Genomic DNA, 24,070 nt, shown 5'->3' with positions numbered 1-24,070 from the left:
GAATTAAGCTGAGTTATGGGACATTGTTGAGTTCAAGTGTGGGGGGATTTTTTATAAGGAGGCATATGTGGCTGAGTTGGTTGCTGAAATATCTTGTGAATCAATGAAAAATGAGAGCAAAAACTGGAACAAAATGACAGAAAAAATTAGAACAAAATGACAAAATTATGGTGAAGAAGAAAAATATGAAAAAGATGGAAAAGTGGAAAAAACAATTAGGATGTGCAGTTTTTAGTTAGAAAAGTAGGATGAGTCAAGTGTGCAAAATTTTTATTGGGAGATTTGTTTCTATTTTTAGAAAGTGAGTTGCTTTTCTTTTTATTTTTCCCTAAGTTTGCAATTGTTCAAGTGTGAGGGTGTGATAATTTTCTAATTTTTCCACTTTTTTTTGTCCATTTGCATTCATTTTGGGTTGGTTAAAGTGTTTAATTCATAGTTTTTAGCTTAAATTTAGTTTGGAGTGTCATATTCTTAGTTTTTTCTTAATTTGTGTTAATTAGTTTTGGATAGTAGTAGTTTAGTCTAGTTGTTAGTTGTTTAGCTTCATTAACCTATACTAGAATAGTGTAGTCTAGTATTGGTCATAACATTTACTAATTTCAGCATCCTATTTCTAGAATCAATTTGAGTAGGTAGTTACTCTTAGTTTCTATTTTTTATTTTGTTAGTTCTATAATTCTGCATTATTAGGCTAGTTATAGTATTTTTACATCTTAGCTTACTTTAGTATAGCACAAACTGATTTCTAGTTAGCTTAAGTAGTTTAGTTTAGATTAAGGTTACTTTGTATGCATTTGGAGAGTTTTATTGTGTCATAAATCTAGTTTAGAATAGGTAAATTGTAGGTACTAGTTTGTAGTTTTTAGCAAGTTTAGTCTAGTTAGTGACCTAGCTTAGTCTAGTTTGAGTAGTTTTGAATAAATAATGTTTCCAACTAGCAAAGAGGTGCAGTGAAATGGAATGTAGGCCAGTGCTTTAAAGTTGATACAAGATTAGTGATCAAGAGAACAAAGTGAAAAGAATCAACAAAGAGGTGAAATCTACACTAGTTTTGGCAAAAATCCACATAATTTATTTTATAGTTGACTTTTGCATTGAAGCTCAAATGGATATCCCAGCAGTGGGGGAGGCTAATGGACATCAAAGTACATTTGTGCAGAGCTATAGTTGTCAAAACACAGCAGCCTTCATTTACACTTGAATAGTTAACTAGCCTAGTTATACATTACTTAGTTGAATCTTATTTTTACAGTTTTAGGAGTTAGAATAGTTAACTATGTAGTTTTACTTACGTTTTGTAGTAGTTTGGATTGTTTACTTATAAACAGTAACAAATGGATGTAAACCAAAAATAAGAGATATCAGTCAAAAAAGTCAGCAATGTAGTACCTTAAAGAAATTTTATCAAGAAAGTGTGACTTCAGGACCAGAACTTTAACCTTCTCATCAACAAAAAACCAAGCTAGGACCTCAGATGGCGCAACTCTGTCCACAAAAAGAAAAGGGATAGATAAGTGCATGAGTATCAAAATTGTGATCTAAGAAAAATTGACACACCTAGGACATATAGCAGTAAGTCATTACAATCAACTTTTTATATATCATCTTACAATAAAACTTTCCTATACATAAACAAACCAAAAATCAAACCCTATCATATACTTAATGAAAGATTGATTAGGCCACAACATGAAAAGTCATAAAATTTGCAATAGAAACAAAAAAGTATTAATTAGAAAGAGATCCTTCATAAGATTAACAAATATGATAAAATGTTAAAAATTCATATACCACACACATCTCTTCACTAGACATCTGTTACATGCAGACTAACGCTGGAACTAGTAGAGTAGGAAAATAATGTACTTTATTCAAGAACTCTAATCCCAGTTCACCACCAGAGTGACAACAAAACTAGATATGCATGGATGTTGAATAAAGAAATGGCCTTGTGAGGCCTAATATCTCTTCAGCTTAATTTCACACAAAATGAGACCCCCTTAACCTCCCTCGACCATCCTATTTAACAATCATACCTCCTCAATTTTAGTCATGCGAAATCAATAATGTTTAATTGAAAGGTTTTGTTCCGCTGCAACTTTCCTACTTCTTCTCTTAGTCCCCCTCATAATATAGGCCAATACCAATCATGTGCAGGTTTAATAAAAAATAGTTACCCATTTGTTTCTACACTGCAAAGGCACTATTTTATGACATAATTTGTTTCTGCACTACAAATAGTTACCTAAGATGTGTATTTTCCCATTTATTTGCTAATAATATTTTAATGGACCCCTGATCATTAGTAGTGCCCATTTCAAGGAATTTCTATTATTGATTGATATGCAAAGAGATTGTGAGTTTTGTTGCACTCATGAGTCATTTCAAATGAGATAAAAACAGAATATTACGCATTAACTCCACAAGTTTGGTCCATAAAATTATGATTATAATGATTTGTGATCAATTCGTGGTTTAAAATTATTATTATCATATTTATGTGTATGTAATACAATATTACGCATTAATTCTATGTATGTCAAGATATTTTTCATTGTGTCTAAATCGTATGATTCAATAGGTAAATATGGTTTCAACCCATCTAAGCAATTAGCTAAACCATATTCTCTTCTAATTATTACTCAGCTCTATAAAATCAAGAAAGTAGAAAGCACTATTTATTGAATTTTCATATGCAATTAGTACATCATAAGTGGCGTACCTGTTTATAGAATCTATAAAGCCTATTATATGATCTCTAAGATGCTTAAAGCAATGTAGGCCATTGAGCTCATCACTATCCTGCAAAAGTTACAGGAAATGAACAAGATAAATTAGAATAGAATGTTTTCTTCAACTGTCAAGAATCCCATCATGCTATGTCATAAACAGTCTACCAAAAAAACTACCCAAGTTCAACATAATGATTGATATCAGCTAAGCATTAATCTCTAGTTTGATCAAGCTAAGTTAAAAACAATATCCATCCCAAGACCATCATTTACAAGCAAACACATCTACACCATATAGCACAATGATTAAAGGAATACTAGTAAATGTTGCAAATCTTAAGCACACCCAGCACCCCAGCACAATCTGCAGATGCAACAACCTGTATCACAACAAAACCACATAAACTTGAAAGCCTAAAAAATAACTCAAAAAGAACTAAAATAATAAAGAAAATGGTTAGTCACCAACATAGATCCCCAAAACGTAAAACTCTAAACCCATCACTTATAATTCTTTCCTAATTCGTGGAGGTTTTTGATTCCTTATTGTGTGCAAAGTTATGGTTTATGAAGGGGGTTTTGCTTTGTGAACATGAATGTCGTTTTGGACAGGGTTGGAGTATGAACCTCAACCTCATTGGGATGCGTTGCTGCCACGGAGTCACATTGCCTGAGTCGACGATAAAGGTCGACGTTGCTACGTGGGATGGAGGTTACTGCCAATTTCTTATGGTGATACTTGTGTAACCATCTAAGTTGAGATTATGCATGTGAGACATGTTGATTTTTGGAAGCCTATATTCTTGATTGTGGATATGCTTATTTATAAGAGTAGGATTTATTTTGACCTTGTTCTAAGTGCTTAAAAACCAGTACTGCGTAAGTACTGGTCTAGCACCTAGCGGTGGTGTTTAACCGCTAGTTGATAGCTACAAAACCAATAGAGTATTGAACAGTATTGATGTTTCACTCTGGATGTGCGTGATCTACAAGGCTATAGTGGTGCTTCAAAGGTGGGTTGCTGGTGTTCCTTGAGTTGAGCTCGGAACGTATCCCTTGAGTTGAGCTCGGGAAAGAGGTTAAGTACGTGGCATTCCTCGAGTTGAGCTCGGAATGACATCTTTCGAGTTGAGCTCGGGATGGTGGATGAACACGAGGAACCCTTGAGTTGAGCTCGGGTTGGCGAGTGTTGCCGGTATGAGTGTGCTGGTTGTGGCTAGTACGGATGGGTCTAGATAGATTGCCCTCCTTAGTAATTAGCTGACGAGTTTGGTAGTCTTGGGACGTTGCGAACTATGTTTGTATTTTGGAACTCCACCTGGTGTTACAGTGTATGATACATAGCAATGGTTTCCCGCACGTGCTCTATCGGTTGTGACCGATAGGTGTGGCAGCAAGACATCTTGAGGTACTCACTGGAAGACGTAGAACACGAGTAACATGGTAACGATCATGTGGCTTGAAATTAAAGGAGGGAATTCCTTTGGTATATTTGTATTGACATATAAATATTTTATTTATATGATTGATGTTTTTATTATTAGCTTACCCTATCTGCTTGTGTTTGGCGATGATCGTGCGCATGGTACATGTGAGCAGATGATGTTGCAGGTGGATCTAGTGAGGCATAGAACCGAAGTGGTGCTAGACTGGGATAAAGAGTTTTCTCAAAGTCTTATTGTTTTATGATTTGGAATAATTTTGTAAACAATTTGTGATACTTATGATTTAATCAAGTTTATGATTTGGATTTAGTTTATTTGACTAGGTAATGAAGTTTTAAATTTCCCGCGTTTTGGGAAATGAGATTTAATAAATGGCGCTAACGTATTATTTCTAGTTTATTTTATTTAAAATTCGTAATATCCGGTCGGGATGTTACAAGAACTCTTCCGCTGCTTAGTTCGCATTGGGTCGGTTCCCACTTTCCGAGTTTCCTTTTTGGGTTGTAGTGCATGTGTCTGTCTGCCCTTGGACATTTATTTTGTATATTGTTGATCTTTATTTCGATTTTGTTGTTGGCATCGTGGTGTGTCTTGGTATTTTCATTTTAAGTACCTTGGATATCAAGAAGGAGTAGCATTTATCTGAGACTTTACTCTTTATATTATATTGTGTGACGTTTCGTTTAATTAAGTTTATTTATTAAACGGGACGTTAGATTGTTCACGTGGAACAAGCTTCTCATTTGCTTCATAAAGAGTAGGAATGCCATTATGCAAACATCAAATAAATATCTATATTAGTATACCTATAGTTTATGTGCAGAAGTTTATACTCTAGCTTTTGATGTACCTATAGTGTATGTGCAATTTGGTTTTAGTTATAATTGTTAATATTTAATTCTCATAATAGTCTGAAAGGCAAACTCACCATTTCAATGAATAATATTTAGGTTTAGGTTAATTAATATTTATAATTTACGTTTTTTTTTTTCGCATTAAGGTATGTAGTTTGGCTCTTTGGCTTTTAACTCGTGCCATAGAGATAAATGTAGCACCCAATATTGAGTTCTTTCAACCTTTTCACTAATTTTTGCTACCATTTTTATTTAATTAGTATGTGTAAGGTCCACCTATTTTATTCTTCCCAAATTTAAAGGGGCTACCCCAAATCAGTTGGGCCTAGAGTTGGCCCATAAGGAGCCAAGGACCCTAAACCAGCTAACACACTCTCATTCTCAGCACTTTTCAGAAATCAGTTCCCTTATTCCTTCCTAGAGCAGCTGTGAACTCTCTGCTAGGGTTTGGTACCACCTTGGTCAAGCAAGCTCAACCTCATTTTCTTGCTCCACTTCACAAGTCCGTTCTTAGAGTTGTCGTGCTCCACTGTTTAGAGTCGAGGCATTTTCTTACTATTTCCAAGTAAGGGAAGCTAAGGTTTCGAGATTGGATGTGTTTTTGCTTGCTCTTTAGTTCTATTTCATGTTTATGGTGTGTGTATGTTGCTTAATATGATATGATAGTATATTCCTTATTGTTTTGGGTGAATTTGTGTACTGGCCTACGTGAACAGTAGAGGAGATATGATAATCTCACCTAAGCGAGTGGAGCTTGCTTAAGGGAGAGTATTAGAAAATCGTCCCAGGTGTTGAACGAGCTGTCGCTCAGGCGACGAGCTCCAGTCTTGAGCGAGAGGCCATGTCGCTCAGGCCAAGAGGTTTCACCTAAGCGAGAGAACGTGACAGCACCACTGTTCCCTCTTCGAGCTCTCGCCTAGGCGAAGGGAGCTCGCCTGAGCAAGAGAACACTCTCGCCTGAGCGAGAAGGTTGGCGAGAATGCACCATGTTCTGTTTTCTTCTTTGTCATGGTATGTTTGCCACCTGTTTGGGTGAATTAATATGTTAAAAGCAGGGGATGAATGATTTGCATGTATGGAATTGGTTCATAGATCGAATATGATGAGTTTGGTATGGTTTTGATATGGAATATGAATGAAGGTTGGTTATAAAGTTGACACGAGATTGGTATGCATGATAAGTACCTATTTAATTGGTGAAGCATGATTTATATGTGGTTAGGACGTAATTCCATGATAGTTTCGTGGTGGTGCCTCATTGGTTAGGACGTAATTCCATGAGTCTTTAGGTGAGACCTAATGGTGGTGCCTCAGTTGGTTGGGACATAATACCATGACCCTTGTTAGTGGGAGTTCATGGTTGTGCCCCATTTATATAATTTAGAAGTATTCAAGGTAAGGTTGCATCCTGACACTCTAAAGAGTCAGTTAGTCTCACACAGAGCGTATTGACTCTAGTGGTGAGAGTAGTAGGAGGCTTGGAACCCATTAAGGGCTAACCTTGTGTGTAGGGGATGAGACACTGTAACAATTAGCTCGGTAGAGCAGCTCAGTAGAGTAAGAAAGCCCACCACAAGTGCAAACATCCGCTGAATTCAACTAATTATATGTATCCGAATGAGTCGCGTCGTGAGTCTTAGTGTATTGTTTGAAAGTCGTAACATGATTGGTTGACATGTGCATCTTGGACTATGAAGTTGTATGTAATTGTATGATAAATCTTTTTCTACTCTAGCTTACCCAATTGCTTGTTTGATTGTTATGTGTGTGGTTTTCTCCTTTTGCGATGATCATCAACCTGTTAATGTGAGCAGATGTGAGAACTCCCCGTTGTCAACAGGGAAACAGTGATTATGCTGTGTAGCTTCTCTCGGATGGATTCCAACTTTCATTTAGGGCTAAGGCCTATGTATTGACTTGTCTTGAGTTTTATTTGAATTATTATCAATCTCTTACTTCACCTTTAATCTAGCATCATGGTGTGCCTTGATCCTTTCCTGTTTTCTTCTGGATATTTGTAAGGAGTAATGCTATACTCTGTGGCTTTGTTTCTCCTTTTCATCTGTGTGACATTTTATTCAAATTAAGGCTATTATTTAAATGGGGTGTTACACTATGTGGATCTTTTCGCTAGGGTTGGTACATTTTTTATTTCGCTTGTGAAGATTTTTAATCAAATTTTTTACCTTATTTGGTTTTGTATACAGTTTGCGAAATCTACCAAATTGTTTATTTATATATTGTCATTTTTTATTAAGAAATTGGGAATTTAGAGGGTTGGGAAATTGGTGATTATAGAGGATATCAAAATTGTGATTATTGAGTGGTAACTCAAGAGCCTACTTGCCACTATAAATAAATGGCATGAGAGGTGTTAAACTGCTCGTAAATAAAATTCTTTTTCTCTTTAGTCTTGCTGAAATTATGTTCAAGCTAGCCTAATAAGCTCATGTACCTTCTCTATTCTTATTTTCAAGATTCTCCATTTTATTTCAGTGTGTTTTGTTCTCTTTTGGGATTTCATGAATTGATTTTATTTGATGATTCTTAAAAATTTAAGTTGATAATTTTGTTTCTAGGTTTGAGAGGGTTTGGATTTATGTTTTCTTTGTCAATTATGATTAGAGATGGCAAATAAACTCGTCCCCGTGGGTATTGCCCGAACCCGTCCCCGTTTTGACGAGGAATCCCCGCATTGATTGGGTATGGGTATGGGTATGGGAAATCCCTAACTTTTTCAGTTGGGTATGGGGATGGGTATGAGGATGTACATATCCCCGCCATAATACCCGTCCCCACCATATCTCCGTTCTCGTTTAAATTATTAAAATATTCACAATTAATTAAGTAACCCTATATATATATATATATATATATATATATATATATATATTATTTTTTTCTATTTTTTTTCTTTTAATAATAGGTTTGTCATGAAACTCATTCGCATCTCCAATATATTTTTTTAACTTATCATAACCTTTATGTAATTATGTTAAAATGATGTATGTTAATTAAAATTTTTTTTATGCCTCACATTTGAATATTTCTATTATTTTTTAATATTTTTATTTATTATATATTTTCCTTTCACATGAGAATGTTTATACTCTCAATTTAAGGTAATATAAAAAAATTCTTTACTTATTATTATTATTATTATTATTATTATTATTATTATTATTATCATTATTAATTTTTGTTTAATTTGAAGAACTCTTTTGTTTCATTAAAATAATTTTCGTTATTTTTCAACCATTGAGTATATATGTTGATATTTGAAAAGTTTTCTTAGTTCTCTAAGGTATTTTTCATCTTAACATACCTTAATTATACATTTGATTTCCTTTGTGCGATTTCTTTCGATAGTCTCTCAAATTATTTCTAAAACACACATTCGTTAGTTTTTTAATATTTTTATTTATTGTTTATTTTCATCATGTAGAATAATATTTCGATATATTCTATTGAATTATTTTTTTATTTTATAACTAATTATTGATCATACTGTAATTTTTTCACTTTAAATTATGTTTGAAGTAGTTAACATTATATATATATATATATATATATAAAATGATATTTAGGAATAGTATATGATAATTCACTTTAAGAAAAACATGAAATAGTGATTGATTTAGTCATTAACCCATATTAGTCACTATTTTTCGTCATGGGTGATAGTAGTTGATTTATTGTTTGAATCAGTGATTAAATTAGTGACCGATTCAATGATCGAATCGATACTTGATTTAGTGACCAATTTAATTAATAATTTATTTGTAATTTAATGACAAATTTTTTGATCACTAATGATATTTCTATTTAATTTTAACCACTTCAAACATAATTTAATAATTAGTTCTCTAAGGTATTTTTCATCTTATCATACCTTAATTATACATTTGATTTTCTTTGTGCGCTTTCTTTCAATAGTCTCTCAAATTATTTCTAAAACACACATTTGTTAGTTTTTTAATATTTTTATTTATTGTTTATTTTCATCATGTAGAATAATATTTTGATATATTCTATCTTATTATTTTTTATTTTATAACTCATTATTAATCATACCGTAATTTTTACACTTTAATTGTATAAATAACTTTTATTTACTACAATATAAAAATTTAATGTAATTGCTATGAATATTTTTTTGTCACTATCCAACATATATTGAAATTCAAAAGATACAAAATCTATGTCAAAATTTTATTATTATGTTTATTATTTGTTTTTTGTGTCATTTTGATCAAGTGATGTATTATAACTTTTATTAGTGTATAAAAAAGAGATTCATTAGAATTTAAAAAATTGAAGTAAACAAACATTTAAAATATATTTTAATTTGAATATTTGTTTTCCTTCTATATTTTTTTGAAATACTTTTTAATTTTATCAACTAAGTTTCATCAATGTTGTAGTTTGCAAATTTAATAAATGTTTTGGTTCTCATGAAATTTTATTTGGTATTCTAATCTAAAATGTAGACAATTATAATTTATTTCAAAGTATTTATTATGAAAGAAACAATCATTCTCCTAGTATTGAATATTTGATAATATTATGTTTTCTTTACCGTAATTTTTTTTCTTTTATAAAAATTAATATTGAAGTAGTTAGAACACGGGTACGGGTATGGGTATGAGATTATACCCGTTACCCGGTGGGGATGGGGATAAGACAAAAGTTTGATACCCATTGGGTTTGGGTATGGGGATGGGGATGAATTTTTTCTGCGGGGATGGGTATGGGATAGCGAAATCCGTCCCCGCCCCACTCCGTTGCCATCCCTAATTATGATAATGATTTTGCAGAATTGCAGAAAAATATCTAAGCATCAAATGTGAGGGACAACAAAAGAAATAAATAAACCAATAGGGAAACAAACAAGATATATTGGCCTAAAAAGCAAAGAATGGAGTAGGAGTTACCAAATGTGCATGGTTCTGCTTTTATACCATAAGTTTGTTTAATTCAAATCTATTTCTATCTCAAGTTGTTTTAAGTTTCTATGCGTAAGGATTAGCAAGGACTAACTATGATTCAATTTATACACTGTAAATTTAAGTAGGGAAAATTTTCATGTTATATACTTCTAAACTCTATTTAAAAAGAAAAAAATACCTCTAAATGTGCATTGTATGTTGTAAGACCCGAAAAATTTAGAATAAATAGAAAACTACGGGAAAAACTAATGTCTGCATTAAGATCATTATTTTATTTGATTTAATTATTTTATTGAAATACAAAATATGGAATATAAGTGTTTTTAAGCAAATGGTGCGTATTATTTAAGGAGAAGAAATATGGATCATTGGTTGTAGTTTAGGTGTTGAATGTTAAGGTGCATAGGTTTGATCTTTCCTTAAACTAGGGAGTTCCAGTTTTCTTTTATTTTTTTCTCTTTCCCTTTTTTGGTGGGCCCCATATAAATCTCTTAATTTTCTTTATCCCTTTCACGATTATTTTTATTGGTGTAGTATTTGAATCCTTTTTTTACTCTTTATCAATCACTCGTTCTCAATTTAAGAAGAGGTTGATTTATTTTATTTTGGAAATCTTAGTAACCAAAGAAGAAATATGGATCAGTGGTCGTAGTTTAGATGTTAAATGTTAAGGTGCATAGGTTCAATCCTTCCTTAAACTAGGGAGTTCTAGTTTTCTTTTATATTTTTCTCTTTCCTCTTTTTTGTGGGGCCCACATAAATCTCTTAATTTTCTTTATCCCTTTCACGATTGTTTGGATTGGTGTAGTATGTGAATCTTTTTTTTACTCTTTATTAATCACTGGTTCCCAATTTACAAAGAGGTTGATTAATTTTATTTTACAAATCTTAGTAACCAATGAAGAAATATGGATCAGTGGTTGTAGTTTAAGTGTTGAATGTTAAGGTGCATTGGTTTAATCCTTCCTTAAACTACAGAGTTCCAATTTTCTTTTATTGTTTTCTCTTTCCTCTTTTTGGTGGGGCCCACATAAATCTCTTAATTTTGTTTATCCCTTTCATGATTGTTTGGATTGGTGTAGTATATGAATCTTTTTTTTACTCTATATCAATCACTCGTTCCCAGTTTAGAAAGAGGTTGATTTATTTTATTTTGCAAATCTTAGTAACCAAAGAAGAAATATGGATAAGTGGTTGTAGTTTAGGTGTTGAATGTTAAGGTGTATAGGTTCGAGGGAGTTCCAGTTTTCTTTTATTTTTTTCTCTTTCCTCTTTTTGTGGGGCCCACATAAATCTCTTAATTTTCTTTATCCCTTTCACGATTGTTTGGATTGGTGTAGTATGTAAATCTTTTTTTAACTCTTTATCGATCACTCGTTCCCAATTTACAAAGAGGTTGATTTACTTTATTTTGCAAATCTTAGTAACCAAACAAGAAATATGGATTAGTGGTTGTAGTTTAGGTGTTAAATGTTAAGGTGCATAGGTTCAATCCTTTTTAACTAAGGAGTTCCAGTTTTCTTTTATTTTTTTCTTTTTCCTTTTTCACCGTCGACCTCCTCTGGCCAGTGCAACCACCATGCGAGCGAGCGCCCTCCATTTCGCGTCTCTCTCTGTCGCTCCCTCTCTCGCGCGCTCTCTCTCTCTCTCCGTTGCACCCACTGCCACCACACCCTCTGGCCACCGTCGACCACCTCCGGCCAGTGCAACCACCACACGAGCGAGCCCCCTCCATTCCGCGTCTCTCTCTGTCGCTCTCTCTCTCACGTGGTCTCTCTCTCGTGCGCTCTCTCTCTCTCCTCTGCATCCACTGCCACCACACCCTTCGGCCACCGTCGACCACCTCCGGCCACCTGCGACCACTTCTCGGTTTTTTTTCGGCAATTGTAGTACCGCCATTCCTCCAAGGTAAGTTTCTAAGTCGTTTTTGTTTCATTTTCCATTTTGTATATATTATTTTTGAATTTTGATTATTACAAATATTGATTTTCATTAGAATTGAAATTGTTTGGATTGTTTGTATATACTATGAGTTAGCCTAAGTTTTCCCATTTGAGATTCAATACGAAAATTATGTATTGTCCCCAAATTTCCATTTTGATGAAACTACTTATTTTTTAAATTAGATAAAAGGGGATACAATACTAATTATTTAAATGTATTGAATCTTGAATTGTCCAATTGGACAGTTTAAGAAGATAAGTCACTTTTTAGTAGTTTATTAATGCATATATATTTTAAAATACATATCTTAAAATTCATGAATATTTGTCAATTGTGTTTTGTATTGATCTTCAGGTGCATATTTGATTGTGGTTTATAATCACTTTCATTTCGTGTATCCTGAAGGCCAATGCGAAATGCTGGCAAAATTTTGTGAAATTTAATATATGTATTTTAAAAGTAATATGTACCAATAAAATAAAGAAAGTGAATCTTCTTAAATGGGATAGGGTCACACCTTGATTACGACGTGAGCATTGATTCAAAGATTACTGAAATTGTTCACGCGATTTCAGTATGGATCGAGATTGGATTAATTACCACGTATCAACGCTGAGTATGAGAATGGAGTAGAAGAATTTATAAAATTTGTGCAACGTTATGAGGGGAGAAGTGATGATGAGGTGAAGTTCAGATGTCTTTGTGTCAACTGTTTGAATGGAAGAAAATTGAATGCAACTCAAGTTAGGGAACATCTTATTTGTGATGGTTTCCTTAAAAGTTATACAATATGGACATGGAACGGCGAATTAATACACATTCCAACTGTTTCTCAAACTGAATATCTTGACAATTCCCCATGAAAGAGCGACGGCAAGAGCGATGGGAATAGCGACGACAAGAGCTAGTAGAAGAAGACAATATGGAGGACATGATACGGGATGTTGACGCAGAAGCTTTTGCACAAGCGCATGTGAATGAGACGATGTCTGCTGATGCGGAAACTCCGTTGTATGTTGGTTCAACTAAGTTCACGCGATTATCAGCAGTTTTAAGACTTATGAATTTGAAAGCGACCAATGGTTGGATAGATAAAAGCTTCACATAATTGCTCGTGCTCTTGAATGAAATGCTTCCCGAAGGAAATACTCTACCTACTCGAAACTATGACGCCAAGAAAATTCTTTGTCCGATGGGTATGGAGTATAAAAGGATACATGCATGTCCTAATGATTACATATTATACAGAAAAGAATTTGAAGATTTGAAAACATATCCAAAGTGTGGGTCATCACGGTACAAGCAGAAAAGAAATAGTGAAGATAATGGTCAACTAGAGAAGGAAGGATCTGCTTTGAAAGTAGTCTGGTACCTTCCAATCGTGCCCAGACTTAAGCGTTTGTTTGCAAATCCTAAAGACGCTAAAAACCTTTGATGGCATACAACTGAGAGAAGATGTGACGGACTCCTTCGTCATCCAACTGATTCAATGTAATGGAAAAATATTGATCAGGAATTTCCCAAGTTCGGTGAAGAATGTAGAAATATTCGTTTTGGCTTAGCTACCGATGGAATGAATCCATTTGGTAGTTTAAGTACAAACCACAATTGTTGGTCTGTTATATTATTCATTTATAACTTATCTCCTCGACTCTGCATGAAGAGAAAATACATGATGTTGTCTATGATGATATCTGGTCCAAAGCAGCCTGGAAATGACATAGATGTATATCTCAATCCTCTAGTTGAAGACTTGAAGTTGTTGTGGGTTGATGGTGTTGAAGTATTTGATGTTGTTGCTTTTAAAACTTTCATGATGCATGCAATGTTATTTTGCACCATTAATGACTTTCCAGCTTATGGTCATTTGTCAGGGTACAGTGTCAAGGGTCATAAAGCATGTCCTATATGTGAAGAAAACACTGCATCTCATCAATTGAAAAACGAAAGGAAGACCGTGTATCTACGCCATCGAAGGTTTTTACAAGCTAATAATCCTTATCGAAGGTTAAAGAAAGCATTCAATGGACATCAAGAGAATGACAAAGCACCAACTCCATTAACTAGCATTCAAATTCATGAAAAAGTTAATAAAGTACATCATGTATTTGGTAAAACGTCCAAGTCATCTGCATCGAGCCCTTGGAAGAAAAAATCAATATTCATTGACCTTCCATATTAGTCAAAGTTAGAAGTTAGGCATTGCATAAATGTCTTGCATGTAGAGAAGAATGTGTGTGATAGCTTGATTGGTACACTACTCAACATTCAGGGAAAGACAAAAGATGGAGTAAATGCTCGTCTGGATTTGGTTGAAATGAAGATCCGAGAAGACTTGGCACCAAGGGAGGTTGGTAGGCGCACTTATTTGCCCCCTGCATGTTACACTATGTCTAGACAAGAGAAGATAAGTTTTTGCTTATGTTTAAAGAGTGTCAAGGTACCTCAAGGATACTCTTCAAATATTCAGATTTTAGTGTCCATGCAAGACTTGAAGCTTGTTGGCCTAAAGTCTCACGATTGCCACATCTTAATGCAACAATTGTTACCTGTAGCTATTCGTGGAATTTTACCCAAAAATGTTAGACAAACTATAACGCGTTTGTGTGCATTCTTCTCTTCAATTTGTAGCAAAGTCATTGATCCTTTAAAGTTAGATGAACTTCAAGCCGAAATTGTTATCATCTTGTGTCAGCTAGAGATGTTTTTCCCTCCATCATTTTTTGACATCATGGTACATTTACTTATTCATGTGGTGAGAGAAATAAAGTTTTGTGGACCAGTATACTTAAGATGGATGTATCCTATTGAACGTTACATGAAGATTTTGAAAGGGTATGTGAAAAATCAATATCGTCCAGAAGCTTCAATGATCGAAAGATATATTGCTGAAAAAAGTGTCGAGTTTTGTTCAGATTACATGGCAAAAGCAAAACCGATAGGAGTTCCTCACAAATCATGGTTGAACAAGTGTTCTATAAGTAACAGCATCCGAGGTGTGAGTGTGGTTACCAAAAATTGCGAAGAGTTGATGCAAGCACACCTATACATATTGAACAACACAAATGAGGTAATGCCTTACTTATCTGCATACAAAGTCATTCTGAAACAGAACAATCCAAGACAATCAGAGAAATGGCATTTGATGGAGCATAATAGAACATTCATGCCTTGGTTTAAATCTGAGGTTTTGAAGGATTCACAATGCTCTAAGACTTTGATGTGGTTAGCAAATGGGTTGAAATTTGATGTCATCTGTTGTACAGGTTATGAAATCAATAATTGCACATTCTATACAAAGTCTCTTGATGATAAAAGCACAGTACAAAATAGTGGAGTCAGTCTTGAAGCTGAGTCGCTACAATTTTCTACATCTAAAGATCAAAATCCCGTAGTAGGATCAATGACATACTATGGTGTAATACAAGAGATATGGGAGGTTGGTTATACCATGTTTACTATTCCACTGTTCAAATGTAAGTGGATTGACAATAAGAGTGGTGTCAAAATAGATGAATCAGAAATGACTCTAGTGGATTTTTGAAAGGTGGGTTATCGAGACGAGCCATTTATCATGGCACAACAAGCATCTCAAGTTTTCTATGTTAAAGATCTTGCAACTGAACATTGGTTTGTCACTCTTCATGGAAAAAAACAAATTGATCCTAATGAAGAGAATATGAGTGATCTTAATATTATTGTCGCCCACCCATTTAGAAGAACGACAACCGTTGATGAAATCCATCTAGTTGATGATGTACATGCAATTTGAGAAGATCACGATGAAGGAATATACATATGACCAATCAATAACTTTATGTACGAATTTCATGTTCTTGTTAAAATTTAGGTGTTTTGTTAAATAATGTTTTATATATTATTTTATATGTTTCTTATTAATGCTTTTTTATGTTTTCATTTCACAAATACATGGCTGAACATTATACTTCATCAAAGGATGAAGCACCTAAGAGACCCACGAGAGGAGCCACTAGGTTGAGAGAGCTCTTAATTAGAAGAGATAAAAGTCAGAAAACACATGTTGATATTAACGTTGACACTGGTGAGCCTAGTGGTCATTCTGGGGGACGTCTTCAAAAGCTATTTAGGAATGTTGGCACGAGAGAGAATATCAATCCTTACACCATCTTTTGATCATGTCACTAAAGCTGATCAGGAAATGATATGGCAGGATATATTGGTAACTAATATTAATGTTATTAACGTTATACTTTGATTTTGTTGATAATATGATAAATATTGTTGATGACATTTTCTATATTGCAGCTAACATTTGATATTCCAAATGTGGCGACGCTTAAACAAAAATGTTTGTCATCGGTGGCTGAGAAATTTCGTGGTTTTAAGACCAAGTTGACGTCTAGGTATGTCTTTGGACATAAAAAGAATGAAAATCCATTGTTGAAATACACTTGGATTGATGAAGACACATGGCGTCAGTTTCTTGAGCTTCGGACATCTGAGGGATGGCAAGTATGTTTATTTGAAATCATCAATAGCACAATTGATAATTATGCAAAATTTTTAACTAATTCATAAAGTGGGTTTTATGTGTTACAGGTAAAGAAAAAAAAAGGCTCAAAGCATAAGTGCTCAAAATAAAACCCCCCACATATTATCTCGTGCTGGGTATAGAAAACTTGAAGAGAAGATATTGACAGAAAAGAAAAACTCTAGGCCCCCACATTCTGAGGGTGAAGATACTGAGCCTCCTTCACCACCATCACGTCATCAAAAATGGAAGTTAGCCCGTTTACGTTCATCGGGCAACTACACTTCTGGATCTGCACGAGAAATCTCTAAGAAAATTGTAAGATACAATTCTTATCTAAATAGCTCGTTCATGTTTTATATTGTATTTTTTTTATAATTTTTTTTGTTACATTGTAAGATTCGTTGGTTGAGCAGACCTCCCAATGAGGATTCATTCCAGAAGGTCGTCATGACATACTTGTTGCTGCAATTGGACGACCTAAACACCCTGGACGTGTGTGTGGTCCTGGATCAGGAGTCGGCATACGCCAATTTTTCGGTTCCTCCTCTCGTCAGTCTTCATGCAATCATGGTGCTGATTATGAACAAAGAATGAAAGAAATGATCACGACGCAGGTGAGAGAAGAACTTATGCGCCAATTTGAGCATTATGGCATTCGTTCGCCAGTGGATCCTCCGCCAGAACTAGACCCATTTGTGCCTCCCACGGTAAATTTTTTTTCTATAATTTATGAATTGAATAAATGATATTTAATAAAGTAATTGATTAACATTAATAAATCATTGACTCTAACAGGTAGAAGCGGAAAGGGGAGTTGTTCAGCTCCACCCGGGGATAACATGGATGACACTCATCCATGTCAGCTATATATTTGGGATGGTACAAAAAAGACACTAGTGGCTCGTGGAAAAGTATTTGAGGCAGCCACAGTTCTTCATGGCATGGAGTGATCAGAGGATGAGGTTAAGGTCACAGTAGAGGAGGTTCTCATGCCGTCTGCTTTAGTTCCTATGCCCACAGATGAGGTGTATACTGTGGCACAGGCATTCCAGTGTTTCCTCGCCTGGCCTAAAGATTTGGTTGTTATTGACTCCCCGGTACAGACTCATAAAGCCACAAATATACTACATTTTTAAGTTTACATGTTTATTATGATCAAACTTAAATTATATTCCATTTTAACTGAAATTGCATCAATATAGGAAAAACCTCAATCAAAGAAGATTCTTCTCTCTTTGGACGATCCTCTTGGTGCATTGCTCCAACTTGCAGAAATCATAGCTGATAACCCGATGCAGGTTCCTTGGGATGCTAACATTTTTGGGAGAGATCTTGACATCCCACTTTACTTGCATTCCCAAGATGTCTTGGAGCTTGCACGGGGACAAGAGGAACTGAATATTACCATTATTCAGTTATGGATGATGTAAGTCTTTCAATCATTATATATAGCTATATGATATATTTATCTATTTACTTATATCAAATCAATTTTATGTTTAGGTATTTGTCTGGTGTCACTGAAACTATGGGACTGAATTATGTATATGGGTTTGTAGACCCCCAACTCACTCATGAAGGCAACAAGTTTGATGACATCCAATCATATGTCAGTAGATGCTTTCAACACAGAAAAGAAATTTATTTTGTCCCTTATATTGCTGGGTAAGTCATTTTTGTTAACTTATGAATATAATCTATCATTTTAATGCATAACAATAAATTTATTTTCTTCTTAGACATCATTGGCAATTACTTGTGGTTTCCCTAAGGGAGAACCTTGTTGTGTGGTTTTGCTCTTTGCACCGCCATCCCCCTAACCATCTTAGACAAGTGATAGATTGGTAAGAAACCTAATCTCAATCTTATGAAAATGACATGTTATATAAAAGTATCCTAACTTATTCCCTTTATCATAGTTCAATTATTGGACATAACATGTTGTTAGGGAGATCAACGACTAAGGCAAAATGTCTTGCATGGTGTTCCTTCCAGGTTTGATATTTCTATCCATATATTTATAATTGTTTGATTTGATTTTCTTCATTAATTGATTTTAATGTTGTTGATATAATGTAGTGTAATAGACAAACCGGCTCATATGAGTGCGGTTACTATATAATGCAATGGATGACAACAATTGTGCGTGCTCGTATTACAACTAATTGGGACACGGTAATATATTTTTGAATTAAAACAATTACTTTGCAATATTCTAAAGTTTGGTATACTAAAGTTGTCTTTCTATATACTAACTTAATGTCTTATTTTGCAGACATTCAAGAGTCCTTTGCCAATTCCCGCGAAGTCCATAAAGTTTGGTAGGATAGCATGTGCAAAATTCATAATTCAAATGTACAATAGTATTGATTAGGATATATGTATTTCGATTGTGTACATTTCAATTATCTTTTAAATGTTTTTGGATTATGGATGTTTGAGAAAATATTCTGTTATGGTTGTGCTGCTGTCTGAAAAATATATGTAGGTCTGAAAAATATATGAATGTGGGAATATATATAAAACAGAAAATTTATTTAAAAAAAAACAGTGGAATATGCCTCGGTTTTTACCAAGACCAAGGCAAAAAACTCACATATGGCCTCGGTTCTAATCATAACCGAGGCTAAAATGTCTGTGAAAATGTGAATTAAAAAAGAATATTTTTCACCTATGGCCTCGGTCCTATCTGACCCGAGGCAGAAAACTATGTATATGGCACCGGTTTTAAAACAACCAAGGCATAAAACTAGGTCTATGGCTTCGGGTGATAACTGAGGCCAAAAGGTGTACCTTTTGGCCTTGCCCCAATATGCCTCGGTTCCAGACCCGAGGCAAAATGTGGAAAAAACCGGGGCAGAAAGCCCTTACTGCACTGGTGACATAAAAAGAAGGCCAAAAAACGACTAGGCAAAAATGAACTGAGAGAAAACGCCGAGAGTGAAGATAGAGGTAGGGGAAGCTTTCTTTTATTATTGTTGTTGTTTGATGCTTGATGTATTTGATTTTGGGTGAGTATTCTTGTTACTAAATTGGTGATGAATAATGTGTTGGTTTGTTCACTGAGTTACAAACCTCGTTTTGTTGTGGGTATGCTTTTCTCTTCTCATCTTGGTATGCGTGAGGTTTTTGTTCTTAAAGATGAAGAGGAAAATATTGGTTGTCTTCCTTAGATTTTTGGTGCATTTCTACCTTCTTTTTATTCTCGTAGTTCAGCTTTATGCATGTTACTCTGCTGTTGTAGTATGTTCTTTGGTTTAATGAATTCACATTAGTATTAACTTGTTGTACCGAAGTGGGGTAGCCATTATCACGTTTTGTAGTTTTTCCTTGCTTCCTTGGCCACTTATCTTAGTGCTTTGTGAATTATCCTAGAATTTGATTTACGTATGGAAGCTTGGATTTGATAGGTGCATATACACTACAAAAATAATTGTTTTTAGTGGGGGTTATATTTGGCGTTTCTAGGGGTTTTAACCCCCACCAATGGTTTTACCCGGGGTTTGCAATTCCCCTGGAAGAACCAGCGTGGCTAATAGATTACTGGAGGTTTTTAATAACCCCTGGAAAAACGCAACTTGCCTAGGATTTTCAAAATCTCTGCTACTGCTTGGGGTTTTCAAAACCCCCACTACTTCTTGGGGTTTTCAAAACTCCCACTACTGCTTGGGGTTTTCATAACCCCTATTATTGCCTGGGATTACAAAACCCCTATTAGTGTCTGGGGTTACAAAACCCCCGTTACTCCCTCTCCAATATTTTTTGTTCAATTAAGAAAATTGGACCGGTCCAAATCAATTTCCTCAAAACTCAAATGTAACCAAATATATTTCTACAATAAAAAATGGATAAACAAATAACAGAAAAAATGTATTAAAATATAATGAATGTGCAGTAAGTTTTACATAAAATATTATAGAAACATATTAAATAAATAATATGCCTAGCTAACTCCATTCATATTGTATAAACATACTATTGCCAATTTGAACTTTGAAGCAAGAGAGAACATACATTCAAAACCGTACCCACTATTTTGGTTACCATTTCACCAATCTATATATAGCCAAACATTTCGGTTTGACATTTCTTCAACACGTTCTTCACTCACTAAAAAAATTTATGACTTTTGTTTCAGTTTCAAGTCTCTCAGTCCAACCTTCATTTCTTCATAATTATTGTTAATTAGTTGGTTGATAGATGAATTTGCCTGACCATAATCTACCACCGGGATGTTTATAGATGGAATTTCTTACTTGCAAAATCAACAAGTGTGGATGTTTGAACAACTCAACCTGATACAATAGCATTATGTACTCAGTTCAGAATCATATTGAAAAAAACTCTGACCCATATGTAAAATTTGTTGAGATCAAACTCCCAATAGCTAAGTTAAAGATTATCAAACAAGATTTCTTTGGGTAAATAAATGAAAAAAATAAAGAACTTTCAATAGTTTATTTATGATTAAAAACTTGAGTATGAAGAAGCTAATATCAGAACATCTATATATTTTCTTTTCTTTTCTTAAAAGTATTTTAGAGACATTCATACAAAAAGACCCATAAACTAGAAGAAAAGTTAAGTGAATCGACCCTTCCCTAATCTCATTCTTTCAATAAAATGTTTCAAACTTTACTTACAAAAGTAAGTTTTGAACAGAACATAGACATTACGTGGCAAGGTAAGAATATTCAGAAACACAATCCAAAATATTTCTAAATACACCACTAGTTGCATAATATTCTTAAGAAATTGATCCTTTAACAAAATAAAAATCATAAAGAAGAAAGTGACAAAAGAAAGAAGCAACAAACCAGTAAGAGCCTCCACAGAAGTTTGTAATCCACCGGTAGCATAACAGTTGATCTTTTCTTTGACTTTTGAATTCATCTTCATAGAGTAGTAGTTTCACGGCACCCAATTTTAACATTATCTCTCTGTAGCTTAAATTTTTTTATATGAATCTCTTCGGTTTATAGGGAATTGTTATTATCTCTTTGCTATTAGAAGTTGAAGAATTTATTTAAAATTTACTGTCTTGATCAGGAAGGACATGTCTCGTGTGAAAGTTGCATCATTAAGCTAAATCAAACTAATTAATTGATGACTGTCATGGTACATTACTTTTTCTTAGCCCACAAAGTACATTACATGAAGTAAAAATGCTTTTCAACTCTCAAAATTGAAATCTAAATTGTAATAGAATGTGTCCCTTTGCAGGTGTCTAATGCATTGTGTTATGTTAGGTACTTAAATTGTCCATGTCAATCATCTCTCTAATCCATCTTAAATAAACTAATAAAATCATTGTTATTATGTGAATGCAATCAACATGAAATTTAAGACTTAGGATCCCAATGTTCATGTAATCACAACCAACCAAAACATCCATGCTTTAAATCTATCAGTTGGTGCAAAATTAATATATATCAAAGATTTTGCTATTGTTAGTCACTATGATACAATGATGTCCAAATCAGAAACAACTTACTGAAAAATTTTGATGTTAGGCTTGATTAGAATTTTGACTTTACTTTTATTAAATTTTATCTATCAGTAACTGGAAAAAATCAGAAGGGGCAGTACATGTCTCTCACCTTTACAGTGCAAATGAAAAATTGACTACCATTGGTGTTAGGACCAGCATTTGCCATGCTTAAAACTCTAGGACCAGTATGCTTCATTGCAAGAAAGTGTTGAAACTAGAAATGTAAGCAAATTAATTAAACTGAAATTTAAATTGGAAAAGAAACCTAAACTAAATTTTAAATACCAATCAGGCAATCACTATAAACAATTTATAGTTAAATATTACTATCAAGCCACAAGCCACAAGCCACAATATATATATATATATATATATATATATATATATATATATATAAAGGTAAAACTCTCATCCTTGAAACTAGGACCATAGATACTAATTCCACCAGTTCCTGCAGCAAAATAAGAGCACATTATAAGTGAGAATAAAATTCATTAGCCTCTTTGATGCATATACATTGCATCTCAGTTGGAAAGTAAATGTACTCATCAATAAAAATATGTAGGCCTACATACAAAAGTATAACTCACATTTCCTTCCGTAAAGTCTCCTCCCTGAATCATGAAATCTTTGTTTATACGATGGAAGGAGCTTCCTTTGTAACCATATCATTTCTCACATGTTAGAAGATTATCCAGCTTGATATATAAAATTCAAAGTTACACAATCCATTCCAAAGTAGAAATCCAACGACAACAAGAAAAATGCTGTAGAAAAACTTGATTGCTTGCCTGTGCACAAAGCACTAAAATTTTCAACTGTTTTGGGAACATCTTCTCCAAATAGGCCCAAAACAATTCTTCCCACAACCTCACCCCTAACTTCTACATCAGAGAAACATTTGGTTGTCACCTTGACTTGAAGCTCTAGAGCCTAACGGTAAAAAAACCACGTAAGAAAATTATGTCAATCAAAGTAGAAGGGATTATTGAGCATGTTAGTGTGGAACACTCATGCACACATCAAATAGAGAAACTTAAACCACGCACATTTAAATCGAAAATCATGAAGAAAAATTAGGAGTGAGTGCAAACTGAACATTGTGAGAAACTAAATTGGTGTAAGAATTGAAAAAAAAAATACCTATTTTGATATACGAGCATCATACTCCGGTTGTGGCTGTAGCATGGTCAGTGCTGTAACTTGACAACGCTGAGTTAGGGCAGGAAAAATAAGAACCGAGTTAGGGCAGATGATGCAGTGAGATGAAATTGAAATTGAAATTGAATCTAAATCGAACTTGAAATCGAAAGTGACATGGAGATTATATCGAACTTGAAAACGACGCAGATCACGTAGTGATGCAATGACAAAGATGAAAGCTGAAATCGAAAGAGAAAGTGTGATGAAATGAAAAGAGAAAGCATGAAAAACGAAAAATTTATTACCTTGAGCTTCAATCGAAAGAGAAAGTAGGGATGCGCGCTTGAAAGTTGTTGCTTCCTTTAAGAGAACACTTTCAGAGGGAGAGGAAGAGCGTCCGAATACTAAATTAAAAATATGCAAACAGCAAAAATAAAAAATAAAATAGAATCCAACTTTTACTTGGGTTTCTTAAAAAACCTCAAGTATTTAGCCAGGATTACCAAAACCTCTTTTATGTCTATTTTTTAGTGGAGGTTATAATAATCCCAACTAATAAACCTCTTTTAAAAATACATATTTTTGTAGTGATATATAGAATGCATGTTGCATTACTCTAGGGAGGGGCCCTGGTTGCAAGTGAATATAAATCACTTAATTGAATGTTTATGCATGAGATAGTGTTGAAGCATTTGATAGTTTGATGGGACATAAATTTTATTTGATTTCATGTGAAAGTTTGTAGCCACATAAATTTTGTGTTAATTCAAAATAATATTAAATACTACTATTTTATTTGATTTCATGTGAAAGTTTATTTGGATGAAGCTTAGAATTCATATGTTTAAGTTTTCATAGGTGTCCAATATAAGGTGTCGTAAAATATATGTTTATGAAGTCAAATCAAGGTAAAATATTATGATCTGGGCATTTGCAATTAAAAAAATGGCTTTGGTTTTATAGCTATAAGTAAGTCTTTGTTTTATTCTATATTAT

General features: G+C 33.9%; 1 long non-coding RNA gene and 1 other non-coding gene across 2 annotated transcripts; one reads left to right on the top strand and one right to left on the bottom strand.

The window, feature by feature from the left end:
• The first annotated feature begins 7,363 nt into the window (after positions 1–7,363).
• Positions 7,364–7,489, top strand: LOC114182833 (small nucleolar RNA snoR77). The gene has a single exon (XR_003604268.1). It is a non-coding gene; the product is annotated as a small nucleolar RNA snoR77 (small nucleolar RNA).
• Positions 7,490–22,329: 14,840 nt separating this feature from the next.
• Positions 22,330–23,200, bottom strand: LOC146886783 (uncharacterized). The gene is made up of 3 exons (XR_014994682.1): positions 23,075–23,200; positions 22,522–22,864; positions 22,330–22,382 (listed from the first exon to the last, which is right to left on the bottom strand). It is a non-coding gene; the product is annotated as an uncharacterized LOC146886783 (long non-coding RNA).
• Positions 23,201–24,070: the final 870 nt, after the last annotated feature.

The sequence above is a fragment of the Vigna unguiculata genome, chromosome 4, assembly GCF_037176805.1.
Source record: "Vigna unguiculata cultivar grain cowpea cultivar isolate G323 ecotype 2 chromosome 4, ASM3717680v1, whole genome shotgun sequence".
Lineage (NCBI taxonomy): Eukaryota > Viridiplantae > Streptophyta > Magnoliopsida > Fabales > Fabaceae > Vigna > Vigna unguiculata.
The sequence above is the reverse complement of the archived record's forward strand: the minus strand, read 5'-3'. Positions and strand labels throughout refer to the sequence as shown.